Source organism: Balaenoptera borealis, assembly GCF_965194805.1.
Source record: "Balaenoptera borealis genome assembly, chromosome: 13".
Taxonomy (NCBI): domain Eukaryota; kingdom Metazoa; phylum Chordata; class Mammalia; order Artiodactyla; family Balaenopteridae; genus Balaenoptera; species Balaenoptera borealis.
Window position 1 is genome coordinate 66,760,268 of NC_138870.1, and position 15,951 is coordinate 66,776,218.

A 15,951-nucleotide genomic window follows, 5' to 3' on the forward strand; every position below is an offset into this window, starting at 1 on the left:
GAATTGGAATTTGGAAATATGCATTTCAATGCCATTTAAATATTAAAAGTATTAGGAAACTATACTGATACACAGGCATTTTTAAGAATCAGTTCTAAGTCATTTTTTTAATTTTAACCTTTAAGCTTCTTTACTTGGAAAAAATTTCATATAATTTTAAGATCATATAAAAACCATAGTGTTCTGAATGGCTTTATGTGAACTTTGAAGCAAATAACAAGGTATGAACCCAAGCAAGGCCCCAGATGATTCTCTCTAGCAGTTAGTTTGTAAGGAGACCTTGTAGTATAGACTTGTTGGGGTTTCCAGGTAAAACATCAAATACCAGCTGTACTTTCATGCTCAGTGGTGTAGAAAGGCAGAGAGGAGAAGTAAGGATGTGGGCACCAGGTCCTGGGCTTTAAAGGTTCACGTAAACTTCCCCAATTCTTTATGCTAGCCTACATCCTCCTCTAGGATCAAACTGCCCTGGGCTACAAACTGAGACTCGGAGAATATATTTGTTCATGACCACACACACCAAGTACAAACTGATGTAGAATATGTTATGTACTTGCCTGTTTCAGGGTTGAGTGTCATCATTCGGCGTTTTTGCCTTTACACTTTTATTTCCACCACGACACACCCATGAGGCAAGTCTGAAAGAGGAAGGCAAGACTTCACATCATTCTTAGAGCCCCTGCCAGGCTTTGGATTTCATTCTTATTAATTTGGGTTGTAGTTGCAAAAAGCCAAGCCAGAAATGACCTTTGATTATTTCATGAAACCCAAACACACTTGTCAAACCCAACCATGCAGAACGGCGCAAATTAAGTCAACTTTCACTCTGGTTTTGTGCCAAACGGGATGAAGCCTCTGGAGCCCTGGACAGCTCTATTTCCTGCTTTCAATTTCAGAGAGTCCAATTAGTAAATCAAACTTTTAAAAGCTGTCTAAAATAATTAATTAGGTCATAATTACTCAGAAGCATATTTTATAGTGTACTCTAATCTACTATCTGGTCTAAATGCTTGAAAATGGTATCAATTTCATTATTAAAGAATTAATTATAATTGGGCATAATCCTTTGGTGACGGAGGGTGAAGTAAAACATACTCTAGGGATAAATTGTTCACATATGTGAAGTAGATAAATTCTTCCAGAGCTCAAGAGTGCTAGCTGTGCTCTGGAATTATTTTCTGGTTTTAATATTATTCCATTTTAAAAACCTTATAAACATCACCCAACAAATAAATGCCTCAGAGGAAAAAAGGGCCCTCTGTCTGAATGTGTTCATCGCACATGGACAAGTTATTTTCCTCCTACTCTATCCAAAGCATTTCTGATCATCATTACATAGGTACAATAAAGACAAGGAGAATGCATGTGTCGTATCAACCTCTGTACTAAGGAGTTTTACCCACGTTATCCCATTTGTTCTAAAAATATGTTATAAGGAATGTGTCATTTTTGCAGATTGAGGAGGAGAGGTCCGGGGAGACTGAATGATTTTCAGAGTTAATAAGGGCAAGATCTAGGAATTGAATTTAGGCCTATGTAATTCCAAATCTCACCTTTTTTTTCTTTTTTTAAACTATTTCAGGTTTGTTACATTGGGGACCCTAGTAACAAGTTTTCTTGAGGGTTCATGAGACTTTTTAAAAAAATTCTGTCCTTTCATTTCAATAATAATTTAAAAGTATATATATATTACCACTTATGAATACAAAACAGCTACTTGGCAGTGATCAATCAAACAAGAAAAATATTTTAATACAATATAATTTCAGTTGTTAAGTCATGATTTCTCAAACAGGGTCTTCAAGCCCCACTGAGGGATCCTCAAAGATTTTTTTTTTCCTGAAAGACGCCTGCGCATGACTTGTGCTTATAAAACCATGTCCTGCACTACCATAGAATATTTTGTATGGACTCCTGAGTATTTTTAATTAATTCTTCAGATTCCAGATTGCATTTGTCTATTTTCACAAGCGCTAATGATCTTCAAACCCTACGTGTTACCAGATGTAAAAAATATCTAGTCATAAACTCTTGAGTTTGAATTGTATCATTGTTTGTTATGGAAAATTTTCTTTGACCAACCATTGGGAGCCAACATAAGCATCCAAAGCAAGAGCAATTATTTGCTCAAATGGTTCTTAGCGAAGACAATACTTGTTCTTTTACGCATTTAATATTCCTTTTACTCAGTTTAAACCAGGCCCCTGAGTTCTCCTTTATATATTTTTGTTCCTGGTTTACATACATTTTAATGAGATTCATGAAGGCTGGTGTCATAATATCTTTGTCCCTTTTATATGCCAGTACAGTGTGCTTTTATTTGACAAATAGCTTTTTTCAACTGACATTTTAGTGCCACATTCACAAAAAAATCAAGCGAAAATGCTAAATACAATTTGGTTTGTCTGTGAGGTAGGGTTTTATAATTTCCATCAGAAAAGCTACAATGGAAAAGATAATATATGAAAGCTGGGAAAATATAGATAATTACCTCGCATCATAATATTTACACAAGACAATGTAACTTCTTACCAATTACAAATAGAAAAATATCTTTTAAAAACTATATTATATCATCCCCTAAAGACTAATTCTCAATTTTATTAAGATTCAACAATAGAAATCCTTTCTGAAAATTAACCTAAAATTTCTCATTTGGAGTGACAGCTTTTTTTGCTTGTATTCTGCTCCTAAATATTACTATCTTTTATATAAAGGCTCTTAAGCTGCATGAAGACTAACTTTCCCCAATCTTGTCTTTCATGGACTATGGAGAAAAATGCCATAAGGTAAAAATGTTGCTATTTCTTTAAGCTCCTACTCATTTCTTTTTAATGTTTCTTTTAGGATCTAGCAAATCAAATAAGAAAATTTAACTTATAAATAGTAATAACACCTAAGATCAATAAAGCTTACCTGTGCCCATCCATGTCAGAGAGAAAATATAAATATGAACCATTTCAAAATCTTCTTGCATATTTAGGCCAAAGAGTATTGTAAAACTAAAGCTGTGGACTTCAATAAATCAAAGGCAGCTAATCATTACAGTTTTATGGGTAAACTGTTGTAGTGAATTAATGTGTTTCTCAGAAGAGAAAGAATAGAGGTGACCAATGCTTATCTATAAATGGCAATGAGTAATGTGAAACCAAGAGCACAGATAATATACCTGTTAAGGGTTTCACAAATGTATAAACCACAAAAATCTTAGATTCATAAACAGACAAAGTAATCAAGAACATCTTTTAAACACTGTTGTCTTCCTAATTTTTTTTAGGTTTTAGAAAATATATTACATACATAAGTAAAACCATAATGCAGACTTAAGTGCTTATTTAAAATGTATTTTTGGAATGAAACTGGGTCATTTGTAGAGACATGGATGGACCTAAAGAGTGTCATACAGAGTGAAGTAAGTCAGAAAGAGAGAAGCAAATATCGTATAATAACGCATATATGTGGAATCTAGAAAAATGGTATAGCTTCATCTTACATGCAAAGCAGAAATAGAGACACAGAGGTAGAGAACAAATGTATGGATACTAAGGGGGAAAGGGGTGGGGAGGGAGGAATTGGGAGACTGGGATTGACATGTATACATTACTGATACTATGTATAAAATAGACAACTGATGGGAACATACTGTATAGCACAGGGAACTCTACTTAATGCACTGTGGTGACCTAAATGGGAGGGAAGTCCAAAAGGGAGGGGATATCTGTATGTGCATGGCTGATTCATTTTGTTGTGCAGTGGAGGCTAACACAACATTCTAAAGCAACTATACTCCAATAAAAATTCTTTTTAAATAAAATTAAATAAAACATATTTTTGAAAAATTAAGAAACTTTTCATTTTTCCACATATTTTTATACTTATGAATTCTTTTTTAAAATTTTTTAAATTCCTATTTTTATTATTTGCACATTCCTATTTCTCCACAACTGTGTTTGAGTGTTAAGACTGAGTTTTTTCTTTTTTATGGACATTATAACATTAGCTTTAATAGTAATTAAAAATTAACATTAAAGTATAAAAAGGAATCTAAAAATTCCTGCTAAATAGAATGATGGCTACTAAAGACCATTTGTAGGTGACTTGGCATTGACAGAAAAGTATACAAGTGTGGATTTAGTCAGATGTTAAAATTCTTTCTGGAACTCAGTCCTCTTGGCAAACATAAGTATTGTGTAACTCTTTATATTTTAATTGGAGAAAAATGCCTGCGTGAAAGGATAATTTTTACTTTTTATCTTTTCCAGCAGCATGTGCTGCTGTTTGACATGCCAAATGGTAAAATCAGAAAAAACTGAATTAAATATCTCATTGTCCAACAGATTGAATAAATTATAAATAAAATAAATACAAAGAGAGGCTCAAATATAACCTTGAGCATAATGCTTTGAAGGGTTGTAAGAATTTTCAATATGCCTTCTATTTTCATCCTCTTAAATATTTCAAAAGCTACTTAAGGTGTCATAGGTAAATAAATAATAATGCTTCCATTTTAACTATAGCCTATCTTTTGAAAGCTGTTTATCACCAATTCCTGCTATTTTATATAATGGGCCTACCAACCTACAGAATGAATGACATCCAAACTGACCAGGGCAGACTTAGGAAGTTAAGTACACACCAGTGCAAGAAGAGCAATTTGTCTAGTCATAGGATTTTTGTCTTCAAAGTGCTTTACAGGCCTCAAGAAATTCTAATCACACCCCAAGAGGTAATTTGCTATTACTGACAACTTATGATAAAAAAAACTCTTGGCTATCTCTAATTTTCCCAAGGCCAAAGAAAGTCAGATTAAGGTTCTTGGCCTCAAGTTTTTAAGTCTGATTGATTATTTGGATTGCACTTTATTTTTTAACTTTAAGTTTTTTAATTATCTTAGGAATTTGGCATCATTTGTTACTGCAAACCTATACTTGTACTTGAGATTACACTTCTATTTTAAATTCCTATTTTCATCACTAACAGCTCTTTAAGTTTTTCTCCTCTTCTTTTCCCCAAGCTTTATTTTCTTCCAGAAAATTTAACTAAAGAGTTGTATTAAAAAACTGCTTGGTCGTATTTCAATTAGTCAAAACTTGACATTGATAACAGTTGCAAGTGAAGAAAATTCTTCCAGCTCTGTGAACAGAAGAGTAGATAATTCAAACCTAGGTCCCCCTCAGATCACAGTCTGAATATAGGAAGAGAGTTTTGCCTTTCCAAAGTGAGGAGGTAAGGACAAAAGACAACATGTGACTTGAAATCCTGATCCTCCCTTTTTAAAGATACTACCTCTGAACTCTTAACTAGAGAAACAATATAAAAATAGAGGGAATTCAGTCTTTGTTCAACTTTGGGTTGGTGTTTAAAAGCCACAGACTCTTCAGTACATTACTGGGCTGAAGTGTAGCGAAACCTTTGTAAATCAGTACTACTTATTTAAAAAATAATTTGTTGATTAATTCACAACACTTTATTTACTATCTTTTATGCCAGACCCTATTAAAAGCACTGGAGTTATGGTAATAAATGATATGAACTTTGCCCTTAAAAAGCTCAGTCTAAGAGAGAAAGGGAGAGGAAAAAGGAAACAACAACAACAAAAAAAACCTCTAATAAATCTGTGCTAAGAGAATACAAGGGAAAAAATAACTACTTTTGTGGACAGTAAATATTTCAGACTGGAAAACTGGATCCCAAAGAACAAATGTTTATTAAATACCTACTGTATTTCTTTCCTAGGACTGCCTTAAATTATCAAAAATTCGGATGGCTTAAAACAACAGAAATTTATTCTCTCACAGTTCTTTGATCCAAAATCAGAGAGTTAGCTGGTAACAAGGTCCTACTGTATAGCACAGAGAACTACCTTCAGTATCCTATGATAAACCATAATGGAAAAGAATATTTTAAAAAAGAATGTATGTATATGTATAATTGAATCACTTTGCTGTACAGCCAAAATTAACACAACACTGTAAGTCAACTATACGTCAATTTTTAAAAAAAAGAGTTAGCTGGGCCCTGCTCCCTCCAAACTCTCTCAGGAAGGAGCCCACCTTGCGTCTTCCAGCTTCTGCTAGCCCTAAGCATTCCTTGCTTTGTGGCAGCATAATTCCAATCCCTGCCTCTGTCTTTGCATGGCCGTCTTCCCTCTGTGTCTCTGTCTCTCTCCCTCTTCTTATAAGGACACCAGTCATATTGGACTTAGGGCTCACCTAAGTGCAGTATGACCCCATCTTAAATTAATGACATCTGCAAAGACCTCATTCCCAAATAAGGTCACATTCACTGGTACCAGGGGTTAGAACCTCAACATACCTTTTTGGGGGAAACAATTCAACACACGACACTAGATACTCATTAAAACACTAGGTACTTGTCCTCCTTGGTTTAAAAAATAATAATGATTTCATTCAAAAATCAGACAATAAAATAATTCATCAGTTTTTTACAGTTTGCAGATCTATGTATATGAGCTTATATACATACAGCTCTCAGTATTTCATAATTATCTGTAGCATTTACTATTCTGTCTTTAAAGATGAAGAGGATTCTCTTTCTCAACAAGGAAAAAGATAAACTAGATTTAAGTAGCACTTAAAGATAGGGTTGAAAAAGAACAATGGCTCTCTAATATAGACTTATTGTGGCTGTTGTGGGACGACTCTCACTGGTGATTTACTGAAATAGGTAAACTAAGGAAGTGAAATGATGAAATCTTGCCCACAGTAGAGAAAGGGTACTAAATGACCTCCTGGAGTAACTTCAGTGGCAGTCATTTGAATACAACAAAAATCTAAAATTTTTGAACATAGTATGACACATAAGCAAGAATGCTTACATAAGACTGACAGATTTTACCTTTAAAAGGTATTTACATATATAATGCATGTCCAACCTGAAAATATACTATTTTGTGATATTTGAGTTTCCTACAGTCTCTCGGAAGGCACAAATGGTACATAGAAATATTTGCAACTTTTTGTGTACTGTAGTTGACTGTTATAAACTTACTGTACTCAGCAAATTCCAAACTATCTACTGGACACTGCAGAGAAACAAGACTTTTGCCATAACACCAAGGAGCATATTATTACTATAATATGCTTTATTCATATAAATAAGGGCCTTAAGAGATTTCACCAGGATGAGAACTACAGGATGGGGTGGATATTTCAGGAAAAGAGAATGATTAATTAATTCATTCAACCAATATATATTGAGAACCTGCTGTATGCCAGGCACTGGTCAAGGCACTGGGATTTCAGCAGTGAACACAATGTTCCAAGTTCTTGTCCTCAAATAGCTTAAATTCTGGGGTGGGAGGGAGGGATAAGGGGGGAGGGCCGAGAGGTGTCATCAGAAAAAATACAGCATGCCCTGTTAAGTTTGAATTTCAGGTAAACGACGAATACATTTGTAGTATTAGTACGTTCAATACAATATTTGGGACACTTGAATAATTATACAATGAATAAGTTTTCAGTATAAGTAATAACAAGTAATAATCTTTTAGTATGTCTGATACAATATTTAGGACACACATACCAAAAATGTTTTGTTGTTCATCTGAAATTCAAAGTTAAATGGGTGCCTTGTATTTTTATTTGCTAAATCTGACAATCCTAAGGTAGGGAGAAAGAAAATAAACATACAAAAAGTAGTATGCCGTAGATGATAAATACTAGGAAGAAAAAGAAAGTAATGTTAGGAGAATTGGGGATGCTGCAAGAATACGGGGTCGCCATTACATTTATCAGAGAGAAGGTCCCTCCAAGAAGGAGATATTTGAGCAGAGACCTGAAGGAAGTGAGGGTGTGATCTACACCACTACCTGGGCGAAGAGCTTTCCTGGCTAAGGAGACAGTAAGTAAAAATCCCTGAGGCTGGAATACTGTAGGCTTCCCAGGGAACCAAGAGTCCTGTATGTTGGAACAGACGGAGCAATGGGAAGGGCAAAATTTTTATTGCCCTTTCAGAATTTATTATGAGTCAGAACGAATTCTTTGGCATTACTCAAAATATGACATTGAGTTGTATGTCTGTCCATCTCTGTCTCTTTGTTCCTCTCTTTATCTCTGCCTCTCTGCAAATGTATGTGTGTGTGTGTGTCTATATGTAAGACATATATAGAGAGAGAGAGGGAGAGGCTCAACACAAAGTAATGTCTGCTACAGGGAAAAATAATGAGCAACTTAATTAATCTGGGCCTTATTTACACTTGTGTTGTCAATTTTGATCATTTGCTTATTTAACTAAAATGTTCAGCTTTCATTACAGTCATTAGCTTCCGTCTATAAATAATAATGTATTCATATTCTGTAAGTATGTTAGAGTTCCACACATTTTGCAGCAGAGACCAAGACGCAGGGAGTATTGTTATTTAATGAAACCTCTCATCAAACCCTGTGGATTTACTAGCAGTTGGTTAACCTTCAAAATAACACCACATATTGGGATTCTAATGCCCAAATTTGTTCATCTCATTCTTTGTTTTGAAAATTGGCCTCCATTTGACATTGTCACACTGCAAACTGACCCTTCTCTCCCAGCAGCCATTCTCTCCACATGGAGGTGGTCTCTGTGGCCCCAAAAGGTGGATTCAGCAGTGCCCCCCATTTTAAACATCAGAGATTTAAATAGCTCTCAATTCAAGGGACACTTGTACAGCATTTGTGTTCCTGTTCTGCCCCATTCTTGTGTCTTAATCTCTGACTTGGTAGCTTCCTGATATTCCAGCCCCTAGAGGCCTGGAACATGACCTTTCTCTTGTTATTAATGCTTCTAAACTACACTTGTTTTCTGATCTCTGGCCCGGTTCTTGAGATCATTTTGCCTACTGATACAATTTTCTGAGTAAAATGTTGGAGTATTAATCATCCTTCACCCCTGAGTTTTGCTCACTCAGGAGCCAAGACATCCCAGATCAACTTCTCAGACTCCCTTTCTTGACTTTTCACTTGGAATTTTGTGCCACTATTGTCATGATACCTGACATAAGTCATGGTTTGCTTGATAGACTGACTTCCTCTGAGCCAGCATGGGGATCTGTTCTTAGTGTGCAAACTCAATTCAGAATGTGATTCCAGAGGAAACTTACACAAGCCTCTTAGATAGCCTCATCCACCAAAGGGCAGACAGCAGAAGCAAGAACTACAATCCTGCAGCCTGTGGAACAAAAACCACATTCACAGAAAGACAGACAAGATGAAAGGGCAGAGGGCTATGTACCAGATGAAGGAAGAAGATAAAAATCCCAGAAAAACAACTAAATGAAGTGGAGATAGGCAACCTTCCAGAAAAAGAATTCAGAATAACGATTGATAGTGAGGATGATCCAGGACCTCAGAAAGAGAATGGAGGCAAAGATTGAGAAGATGCAAGAAATGTTTAACAAAGACCTAGAAGAATTAAAGAACAAACAAACAGAGGTGAACAATACAATAACTGAAATGAAAAGTACACTACAAGGAATCAATAGCAGAATAACTGAGGGAGAAGAACGGATAAGTGACCTGGAAGACAGAATGGTGGAATTCACTGCTGCAGAACAGAGTAAAGAAAAAAGAATGAAAAGAAATGAAGACAGCCTAAGAGACCTCTGGGACAACATTAAACACAACAACATTCGTATTATAGGGGTCCCAGAAGGAGAAGAGAGAGAGAAAGGACCAGAGAAAATATTTGAAGAGATTATAGTCGAAAACTTCCCTAACATGGGAAAGGAAATAACCGCCCAAGTCCAGGAAGCACAGCGAGTTCCACACAGGATAAACCCAAGGAGAAACACGCCAAGACACATGGGAATCAAATTGGCAAAAAATAAAGACAAAGAAAAATTATTGAAAGCAGCAAGGGAAAAATGACAAATAACATACAAGGGAACTCCCATAAGGTTAACAGCTGACTTCTCAGCAGAAACTCTACGAGCCAGAAGGGAGTGGCATGATATACTTAAAGTGATGAAAGGGAAGAACCTACAACCAAGATTACTCTACCCCACAGGATCTCATTCAGATTCGATGGAGAAAGCAAAAGCTTTACAGACAAGCAAAAGCTAAGAGAATTCAGGACCACCAAACCAGCTCTACAACAAATGCTAAAGGAACTTTTCTAAGTGGGAAACACAAGAGAAGAAAAGGACCTACAAAAACAAACCCAAAACAATTAAGAAAATGGTTATAGGAACACACATAACAATAATTACCTTAAACGTGAATGGATTAAGTGCTCCAACCAAAAGACACAGGCTTGCTGAATGGATACAAAAACAAGACCCATCTATATGCTGTCTACAAGAGACACACTTCAGACCTAGGGACACATTCAGACTGAAAGTGAGGGGATGGAAAAAGATATTCCATGCAAATAGAAATCAAAAGAAAGCTGAAGTAGCAATACTCATATCAGATAAAATAGACTTTAAAATAAAGAATGTTACAAGAGACAAGGAAGGACACTACATAATGATCAAGGGATCAATCCAACAAGAAGATATAACAATTATAAATATATATGCACCCAACATAGGAGCACCTCAATATATAAGGCAACTGCTAACAGCTATAAAAGAGGAAATCTGCAGTAACACAATAATAGTGGGGGACTTTAACATCTCACTTACACCAATGGACAGATCATCCAAAGTGAAAAAAAAATAAGGAAACAGAAGGTTTAAATGACACAATAGACCAGATAGATTTAATTGATATTTATAGGACATTCCATCCAAAAACAGCAGATAACACTTTCTTCTCAAGTGCTAACGGAACATTCTCCAGGATAGATCACATCTTGGGTCACAAATCAAGCCTCAGTAAATTTAAGAAAATTTAAATCATATCAAGCATCTTTTCTGACCACAACGCTATAAGATTAGAAATGAATTACAGGGAAAAAAATGTAAAAAACACAAACACGTGGAGGCTAAACAATATGTTACTAAATAACCAAGAGATCACTGAAGAAATCAAAGAGGAAATAAAAAAACACCTAGAGACAAATGACAATGAAAACACGATGATCCAAAACCTATGGGATGCAGCAAAAGTAGTTCTAAGAGGGAAGTTTATAGCTATACAAGCCTACCTCAAGTAACAAGAAAAATCTCAAGTAAACAATCTAACCTTACACCTAAAGGAACTAGAGAAAGAAGAACAAACAAAACACAATGTTATCAGAAGGAAAGAAATCATAAAGATCAGAGCAGAAATAAATGGACTAGAAACAAAGATCAATAAAACTAAAAGCTGGTTCTTTGAGAAGATAAACAAAATTGATAAACCATTAGCCAGACTCATCAAGAAAAAGAGGGAGAGGACTCAAATCAATAAAATTAGAAATGAAAAAGGAGAAGTTGCAACAGACACTGCAGAAATACAAAGCATCCTGAGACTACTACAAGCAACTCTATGCCAATAAAATGGACAACCTGGAAGAAATGGACAAATTCTTAGAAAGGTATAACCTTCCAAGACTGAACCAGGAAGAAACAGAAAATATGAACAGACCAACCACAAGAAATGAAATTGAAACTGTGATTAAAAATCTTCCAACAAACAAAAGTCCAAGACCAGATGGCTTCACAGGTGAATTCTATCAAACATTTAGAGAAGAGCTAACATCCATCCTTCTCAAACTCTTCCAAAAAACTGCAGAGGCAGGAACACTCCCAAACTCATTATATGAGGCCACCATTACCCTGATACCAAAACCAGACAAAGGTACTACAAAAAAAGAAAATTACAGACCAATATCACTGATGAATATAGATGCAAAAATCCTCAACAAAATACTAGCAAACAGACTCCAACAGCACATTAAAAGGATCATACACCATGATCAAGTGGGATTTATCCCAGGGATGCAAGGATTCTTCGATGTACACAAATCAATCAATGTGATACACCATATTAACAAACTGAAGAATAAAAACCATATGATCATCTCAATAGATGCAGAAAAAGCTTTTGACAAAATTCAACACCCATTTATTATAAAAACTCTCCAGAAAGTGGGCATAGAGGGAACCTACCTCAACATAATAAAGGCCATATAGGACAAACCCACAGCAAACATCATTCTCAATGGTGAAAAACTGAAAGCATTTCCTCTAAGATCAGGAACGAGACAAGGATGCCCACTCTCACCACTATTATTCAATATAGTTTTGGAGGTCCTAGCCACAGCAATCAGGGAAGAAAAAGAAATAAAAGGAATACAAATTGGAAAAGAAGAAGTAAAACTGTCACTGTTTGCAGATGACATGATACTATACATAGAGAATCCTAAAAATGCCACCAGAAAACTACTAGAGCTAATCAATGAATTTGGTAAGGATTTGCAGGATACAAAATTAATGCACAGAAATCTCTTGCATTCTTATACACTAATGATGAAAAATCTGAAAGAGAAATTAAGGAAACATTCCCATTTACCAATGCCACAAAAAGAATAACCTACCTAGGGAGACAAAAGACCTGTATGCAGAAAACTATAAGTCACTGATGAAAGAAATTAAAGATGATACCAACAGATGGAGAGATATACCATGTTCTTGGATTGGAAGAATCAATATTGTGAAAATGACTATACTACCCAAAGCAATCTACAGATTCAATGCAATCTCTATCAAATTACCAATGGCATTTTTTACGGAACTAGAACAAATAATCTTAACATTTGTATAGAGACACAAAAGACCCCGAATAGCCAAGCAGTCTTGAGGGAAAAAAAATGGAGCTGGAGGAATCAGACTCCCTGACCTCAGACTATACTACAAAGCTACAGTAATCAAGACAATATGGTACTGGCACAAAAACAGAAACATAGATCAATGGAACAGGATACAAAGCCCAGAGATAAACCCACGCACCTATGGTCAACTAATCTATGACAAAGGAAGCAAGGATATACAATGGAGAAAAAACAGCCTCTTCAATAAGTGGTGCAGGGAAAACTGGACAGCTACGTGTAAAAGAATGAAATTAGAACACTCCCTAACACCATACACAAAATAAACTCAAAATGGATTCGAGACCTAAATGTAAGACCAGACACTATAAAACTCTTAGAGGAAAACATAGGAAGAACACTCTTTGACATAAATCACAGCAAGATCTTTTTTGATCCACCTCCTAGAGTGATGGAAATAAAAACAAAAATAAACAAATGGGACCTAATGAAACTTCAAAGCTTTGGCGCAGCAAAGGAAACCATAAACAAGACGAAAAGACAACCCTCAGAATGGGAGAAAATATTTGCAAACCAATCAACGGACAAAGGATTAATCTCCAAAATATATAAACACCTCATGCAGCTCAATATTAAAGAAACAAACAACCCAATCCAAAAATGGGCAGAAGACCTAAATAGGCATTTCTCCAAAGAAGATATACAGATGGCCAAGAAGCACATGAAAAGCTGCTCAACATCACTAATTATTAGAGAAATGTAAATCAAAACTACAATGAGGTATCACCTCACACCAGTTAGAATGGGCATCATCAGAAAATCTACAAACAACAAATGCTGGAGAGGGTGTGGAGAAAAGGAAACCCTCTTGCACTGTTGGTGGGAATGTAAATTGATACAGCCACTATGGAGAACAGTATAGAGGTTCCTTAAAAAACTAAAAATAGAATTACCATATGATCCAGCAATCCCAGTACTGGGCATATATCCAGAGAAATCCATAATTCAAAAAGACACATGCACCCCAATGTTCATTGCAGCACTATTTACAATAGCCAGGTCATGGAAGCAACCTAAATGCCCACCGACAGACAAGTGGATAAAGAAGTAGTGGTACATATATACAATGGAATATTACTCAGCCATAAAAAGGAATGAAATTGAGTCATTTGTTGAGACGTGGATGGATCTGAAGACTGTCATACAGAGTGAAGTAAGTCAGAAAGAGAAAAACAAATATCGTATATTAATGCATATATGTGGAACCTAGAAAAATGGTACAGATGAACCAGTTTGCAGGGCAGAAGTTGAGACAGAGATGTAGAGAACAAACGTATGGACACCAAGGGGTGAAAGCCACAGGGGGGGTGGGGATGGTGGTGTGCTGAATTGGGTGATTGGGATTGACATGTATACACTGATGTGTATAAAATTGATAACTAATAAGAACCTGCTGTATAAAAAAATAAAATGAAATTCAAAAATTCAAAAAAAACCAACTAATTCTAAACTTTCTTTGGGTTATTTGTATAGAAATATGTTAATATAAATGTTTCAGACATTACATGAAATTTCTAAAAATCTTATATATTCTGGTATAATGTTATAAGTCATAATTCTAGTTATTATGTCTCAGAAATAACTAACAAAACAAAACAATGTGATTCCAGAGGCTGCTATCCCTGTCTGCCCTCATTGGATGTGGCGGGGCCAGGACACTGGGGCATAAGCTAAGCCCGCCCCCCCCCTTGTGCCCAGTAATAGAACTGGTTGGATATTGCTCCTTGTTTCTTGCTTCCCAAAGTAAGAATAACACCAACATTACTACATACTTTACTCTGATCCTCAAATCAAAAATGTTATAAATATCTCACATCTCAAGGATCACGAATTAGAGGCACCATATACATATTGCTCTGTACTTTCAGAACCAAGCATTAGAAGAGCCCTGTATTTGCAGAAACTAGAACTTTAAAACATTTCTAATCATACTCTTGCAGAAAAGATAACATGACTTCCTCCCTCTCAATTCATGCCATCTTTTGCTTCCTGGCCAAAATCATCAAGGCTTATTGAATTTCATAATGAATTTCTCTTTTTGGTCTATGGACCCACTCTCCACCTTTGTTACATCTCTTTTGAGTTTTTCCCCTTACACCTACTAGAACATTTCCTCTTTGTGCTAGTCCAAGCAGGCTTTTCTGTCTGCCTCAGGCCAACATTCAGCTCTTTCTTCCCAGCAAGTGTCTGTCTCTGAAGTCTGATGCAGAGCTTAGCCAGAGAACCTTTCCGCATGTAAGTAAACAGAGCCATGTTTAACTAGGTCTCAAGATGAAACACATAACTGTCCTTTTTGCTGTGGGGAAGTGCTTCTGAAGCTTTAATATTTATGCTCTAGATCTAAAATACCTACTATTAGTTCTGTGAACCTAATCCCCAAGTCTTAGTTTCCTCATTTATAAGATACTGGCTATGTGATCTCCAAGGTCACCTCCACCTCTGCGGTCTGTAATGCAATTATTCATCACATTCGGCAGAGCCTCTCCTCTTTATAAAACTCAAGTCTATGGAATCAGAGAGAACAAAAATTATCCCAGGCATGATTTTGCTGTCAGGATTTCTACCTTCATAGTCATATACTCCTTTTTAGAAAACCATAAGAAGGGTTAACTATGCAAATTAGAAATAAATATATATCTGACAATTATAAATCACAAATTATATCAGCTTTAAGAACAGAGAGATTACTAAAATTTCCTAAGAAGAAGTACTCTGACATCTTATATATTGTTACCTTTTTATTTTCTGTCAATTCTTTACTGCTTTATTTGGAGTCGAGTTACATACACAGTTTTAGATTTTTCGAAGTTAAGCAGATCAGATGAAACATAATCGTGATTCCTATTCCTCTGTTTTTGCTTTCCATAGTGGATGCTTTAAATGTGAAACATTCAGTGTGTCTATTTACAAGACTATTAAGTGTGAGGAATATTTGTATCATAAAACTCACACTCCAGGATTAGCTATACATTAAAAATGTTTTAAAAACTTATTTGAAAGTGAACACTCAGCCAGTCACATTGTCTGGGAGGTCCCAAATAATTGGAATGGCTTTTTTTAAAAAAAAGTTAATTGGAATTTCTTAATTTTCTGAATAAATGTGCATAGTTCACCAGTGGATTTGTCTTCTCCATTCTCTCACTTGCTGAATCTACCCTATCAATCAATTCCTGAGTCATTCTTGATGCAGTGCAAATGTTT

At 35.6% G+C, this 15,951-nt stretch overlaps 1 protein-coding gene and 1 long non-coding RNA gene across 6 annotated transcripts in view; one reads left to right on the forward strand and one right to left on the reverse strand.

Moving 5' to 3' along the window:
- SYT1 (synaptotagmin 1) overlaps positions 1–15,951 on the forward strand; it is a 538,168-nt gene that overhangs the window by 200,083 nt on the left and 322,134 nt on the right. The window lies entirely within an intron of this gene.
- The window catches only part of LOC309609796, a 289,307-nt gene that overhangs the window by 13,245 nt on the left and 260,111 nt on the right, over positions 1–15,951 (reverse strand). For all 3 annotated transcript variants that reach the window (XR_014233579.1, XR_014233580.1, XR_014233581.1), the window contains exon 3: positions 558–638. This is a non-coding gene — a long non-coding RNA (uncharacterized lncRNA). The remainder of the gene's footprint in view (positions 1–557; positions 639–15,951) is intronic.